Raw genomic sequence first — 5,834 nt, 5'->3', positions numbered from 1 at the left:
GACTTTGTGAAAAGTTGTATTTAGCTTCGATGCGCATGCGCACATATGTGAGCATGCGCAATGTACGTACGAGTAATCTCGCACAATCTCGACAAATATGTTGACACCCTGGCGATGGATTTAAATGTTTAATTTATTTACTAGGCTAAAACAAAGCCGACTTTGTGTGAAGAATTCGTTCAGCGATAGATAAGCTGCAATAAGACCGAACTTACTACTAATTACACACACACACACACACACACACAGTGGTGCTTGAAAGTTTGTGAACCCTTTTTAGAACTTACTACTGTATATGAGCCATTCCACCGAATCGGTGCCATTTCCGGTCCCAAGCAAATTATATGTATAAATGCACATAAAAATGTACTTTAAAATACATTTTCTAATTATGCAGAATGTCCTGCACATTGATCTGATTTCAAATTTAAGATATATAATTGTAAGGATTAATAAAAACTACCTAAAACACTGAAAAATAGCATGTCTGTCCCCACACTCTAACTTTATACTTAACTATGAAATATTATGAATCCTTCAGAAACAGTATTTCTTTTGCACTGTTGTGTGACTCCATATCCTATCCATGGTTTAAATATATATATATATATATATATATATATATATATATATATATATATATATATATATATATTTTTTTTTTTTTTTTTTTCATAAGAAATCCATAATATCTTAGTTAAAATACACATTTTAGTTGTGTCCCTGGGGTTTCACTCAGTCCTGTTACCCAAACATATTATCCCATCTGACAAATTTGCAACATTCCATAAATCACATGCTCAACAGGAAGTTACATCAGTTGTGTCTTCTGAAGGCCATGGGAAGACCAAAAGTTAGTTCTCTCATTTACTTTTCTGTATATTTGATAATTTTTTTTAACTTTGACTGATAAGGTCAATGTCAACATACTGTCCTGTTACTTAAATTATTTCTTAGATGATATTTGTTTATTTTAAAAATACAGATTTTTGGTAAATCACTAGAATGTGCTAAGTGTGGTCATGCTATTAGCGATGATGCCATGTGGCTTAATTCCATGTATTAGCTAATCCTAGGCTAAAAACTCAGTCCTGTTACTATCAGAGTTTTGGTAACAGGACTGAAAAAAAATGCAGCCATCTTTGACTTCCAAACCTTGTAACGTAGCCTGAGGTTGACCAATACACATTTTGAATAGTTAAATATGTGTGTTATTATAATCAGTGTTGAAAAGATATAACAAATTAAGTTTAATTTGGGAGTGGTACAACAAGCAAATAGCACCCATTCGGTGGAATGTCCCATATTCTGCATAAATATGACCTAAAACATTATCAGATTTTCACCCAAGTCATAAAAGTAGATAAAGAGAACCTAGTTAAACAAATGAGACAAAAAATATTATACTTGGTCATTTATTTATTGAGGAAAATGATCCAATATTACATATCTGTGAGTGGCAAAAGTATGTGAATCTTTGCTTTCAGTATCTGGTGTGACCACCTTGTGCAGCAATAACTGCAACTAAACATTTTCAGTAACTGTTTATCAGTCCTGCACACCAGCTTGGAGGAATTTTAGCCCATTCCTTCGTACAGAACGGCTTCAACTCTGGGATGTTGGTGGGTTTCCTCACATGAACTGCTCGCTTCAGGTCCTTCCACAACATTTTGATTGGATTAAGGTCAGGACTTTGACTTGGCCATTCCAAAACATTAACTTTACTCTTCTTTAACCATTCTTTGGTAGAATGACTTGTGTGCTTAGGGTCATTATGTTGTTGCATGACCCACCTTCTCTTGAGATTCAGTTCATGGGCAGATGTCCTGACATTTTCCTTTAGAATTCACTGGTATAATTCAGAATTCATTGTTCCATCAATGATAGCAAGCCGTCCTGACCCAGATGCAGTAAAACAGGCCCAAACCATGATACTACCACCACCATGTTTCACAGATGGGATAAAGTTCTTATGCTGGAATGCAGTGTTTTCCTTTCTCCAAACATAACGCTTCTCATTTGTGACCTCGCTGACTATTATACGCCTTGCTCTTGGAGTGATCTTTGTTGGTCGACCACTCCTGGGGAGGGTAACAATGGTCTTGAATTTCCTCCATTTGTACAGAATCTGTCTGACTGTGGATCGGTGGAGTCCAAACTCTTTAGAGATGGTTTTGTAACCTTTTCCAGCCTGATGAGCATCAACAACGCTTTTTCTGAGGTCCTCAGAAATCTCCTTTGTTCGTGCCATGATAAACTTCCACAAACATGTGTTGTGAAGCTCAAGCTTTGATAGATCCCTGTTCTTTAAATAAAACAGGGTGCCCACTCACACCTGATTGTCATCCCATTGATCGAAAACACCTGACTCTAATTTCACCTTCAAATTAACTGCTAATCCTAGAGGTTCACATACTTTTGCCACTAACAGATATGTAATCTCATCTCATTATCTCTAGCCGCTTTATCCTGTTCTACAGGGTCGCAGGCAAGCTGGAGCCTATCCCAGCTGACTACGGGCGAAAGGCGGGGTACACCCTGGACAAGTCGCCAGGTCATCACAGGGCTGACACATAGACACAGACAACCATTCACACTCACATTCACACCTACGGTCAATTTAAAGTCACCAGTTAACCTAACCTGCATGTCTTTGGACTGTGGGGGAAACCGGAGCACCCGGAGGAAACCCACGCAGACACGGGGAGAACATGCAAACTCCGCACAGAAAGGCCCTCGCCGGCCACGGGGCTCGAACCCGGACCTTCTCGCTGTGAGGCGACAGCGCTAACCACTACACCACCGGGCCGCCCCCAGATATGTAATATTGGATCATTTTCCTCAATAAATAAATGACCAAGTATAATATTTTTGTCTCATTTGTTTAACTGGGTTCTCTTTATCTATGTTTAGGACTTGTGTGAAAATCTGATGATGTTTTAGTTCATATTTATGCAGAAATATAGAAAATTCTAAAGGGTTCACAAACTTTCAAGCACCACTGTACTCCATGAAATCAGGTTGTACATGAGCTGATAGCTGATGAGACGCATAGCACCTGATTTGGCTGTAAGCCATGTACAACGAGATTGAGTAAAATAACTGTTTTATTCTATCCACATTCACTGAATTTTGAAAAACAGAGCATTTTATTTTTAGCAAATTTGATGAAAAAAACTTTATACAAAATGCCTAACAAAACCATTTCTGCTTAGAAGGTAAACAAACTGGCGAAATGACAATAGCAATTTGGGAAAAATGCTATAATAATAATTTTTGAAAAATAAAAATAGGTACATTCTTACCATCAAATACTTTCATTCCATTTTTTTTTGGGGGGGGGGGGTTGTTTTGGAGTAGTTTTCATTTTGTCCTCGGTTGGTTCAGCAACACGCTCTGCCATTTTGTTTTTCTCTACTCACGGTATATAAGCTGATAGCCTAGTAGTACAGCAGCCAATCAGAGTGGACAATTGCTCATATCCAGTGAACGTGGATAGAACAAAAATGTATTTATACAAGTTGTTTGGGGAAAAATAAAATTATATGGTCAATGAGGTGATCGATGGTTTTTTACATGACACTTGCGGCTCATGAATGCACATGCACTGTCCAACACGGACCTGAAGCTCTCGACAGTTCAGTGCCAAAGCCATGTCCTGTTCTGCTGTAAACTCTTCTAACAGACCCTCATCACGGAAGTTTTTGCAGTTGCTCATTTTGATGTCTAAGCGAGCTCGCTGTACTGAAATTATAACTAGCAAACCATCGTAACTTAACAAAGTGATGGCATAAACCAATAATAATTTCCAAAGAGTGGCGTATAATAGCACACTTCTCCATTTAGATGGATAACTTACTGTAGATGAGACAGACAGTAGATCTTCAGTACTTCATCATGCTGAAAGCAGATCATCTTTTGTTGTTTTGCTGAGACTTTGGTTTACATGTGTATCTTAAAAGGAAAGACTGATATTGAGGATTGATATCAAGTTTCAAGCAAAGAGGCCAGTCAGGACAGAAATCACAATCTACATCACCAGGTCCAGTGTAACAGTGAGCAGGAGAAGCAGCTTGGATCCAGTCTAGACAGGATTTCATCCTAGATCAGTACTTCTGGTCTGAAATGCTTGATATGTGTCATGTTACTCCAGTGCAGTCCTTCTTCATACTTTAATTTCAGTTCTAATCGAACACACCTTGCTGTGGAAGTCAGACACTTCAATAAACACTGAATGACCAATCAGGTGTATTAGATGAATGTTAGGCCCAAACGTCCTGAATTTTACAATGACACAAAGGCCTCCCAAAATCCAAAATGTACCTTTCTGGTCTTAGAGGAAAAAAAAACAAACGAACCTCCAACCGCTCATTTGAAAGTCAATTCAACCATAGAGAGACACATGATTAGCCATCGTTTACAGAACTGTGCTAGCGTATGCCCCAGTTTCAGAAAGAGGCTGAGTTCATTTATACAGAGTGAAATGAAAGGAGGTTGAGGTGGAATGGAGAGAATGAGGACATGTCTACCCTTACAAAAAAGAAGTTTATTCAAGTGTGCTTCTAGTATACTTCTTTTAAACTAAAATTAATAGAGTATGCTTTCAGTTTACTTTTTATTTACTTATCAGAGATATACTTAATAAAGTTATACATAAGTATACTTGGTTTATACTGAAAAGTAGAAAAGTCTCACTATATTAAGCTTATACTTAAACTTTTGATCAAGATATACTTAGCAAAAGTGTAATAAAGTATTAAAATATTTGTGCCATATGTTTAAGTGTACTTGCCCTGTAGCTGGGCTTCAGCACTGTTGACTCTTAGGTATGTCTGTGGTTCCATATAAGTTTTTTTTTTTTAAATTTCTCCTGAGTGGGATATTTATTTATTTATTTATTTACTTATTTATTTTTCTTTAGAGCTTGGATGTCAATTTCAGTTGCCAATCCCATGTTTTTATACTTTAGCATTTAATACAATGTTGCTTTAAATTTTGATTTTTAAATAAAATGAATATGTTCTTAATCCTGAGTATCTGTTGTTATTTTGTGAATTCTTACCTTTATAACTTCGTTGTAACTTAAGCTACAAAACACTTAAGTTGTCTACTGGTAGTGTGCATGAGGTAAGGGTTAGGACTAGAAAACTAATAATATACCTAGAAAGGTAATTGCAGTATACTTCAAAACTAAAAATTGGACTAGATGCATATAACCAGGAACTAATATGCTATAAAGTATACTTTTATAAACTAAAAAGTGGACTAGAAGTGTGTAACGAGTAAACCAATAGTATATTTCCAGTATACTACAAAGTATACTTTAGTAAACTAAAAAGTGAACTAGAAGTATAAAACAAGTAAACTCATAGTATATTTCCAGTAGACTATGAAGTATGCTTTTGTAAACTAAAGAGTGGACTACAAGTATAGAACTAGTAAACTATTAGTATATAAGTTAACTTGTGGTATACTTGCAGTACAAAATTAAAAAAAATACTAGTTGTATACTCAAAGTTTACTTCTCTTAGACTTAAAGTATACTTTTTATAAACTAAAACTGGGCCAATTTAGTCCCAAGAAGTATTAGATTAGTTTACTTACAAGTATACTGTAAGTACATTGATATCAGTGTACTTGGGACACAAAAGTATACTTAAGGAAATATACTTTAACTTTACTTAAGTATACTTAATAAAATTAACTTGAAGTATACTTTTTTGATAAGGGTATGAAGAATGATGTGATGGTCAGAGTCGGAATGGGAGACAGGACAGTGGTTCATAACCTGACTGGAGAATCACACTCGTGCAGAACAATTCCAGGACAAAGCT

The sequence above is a fragment of the Neoarius graeffei genome, chromosome 20 (genome assembly GCF_027579695.1).
Source record: "Neoarius graeffei isolate fNeoGra1 chromosome 20, fNeoGra1.pri, whole genome shotgun sequence".
In the NCBI taxonomy this organism is placed as follows: Eukaryota; Metazoa; Chordata; class Actinopteri; order Siluriformes; family Ariidae; genus Neoarius; species Neoarius graeffei.
This window is presented reverse-complemented; position numbering follows the sequence as displayed.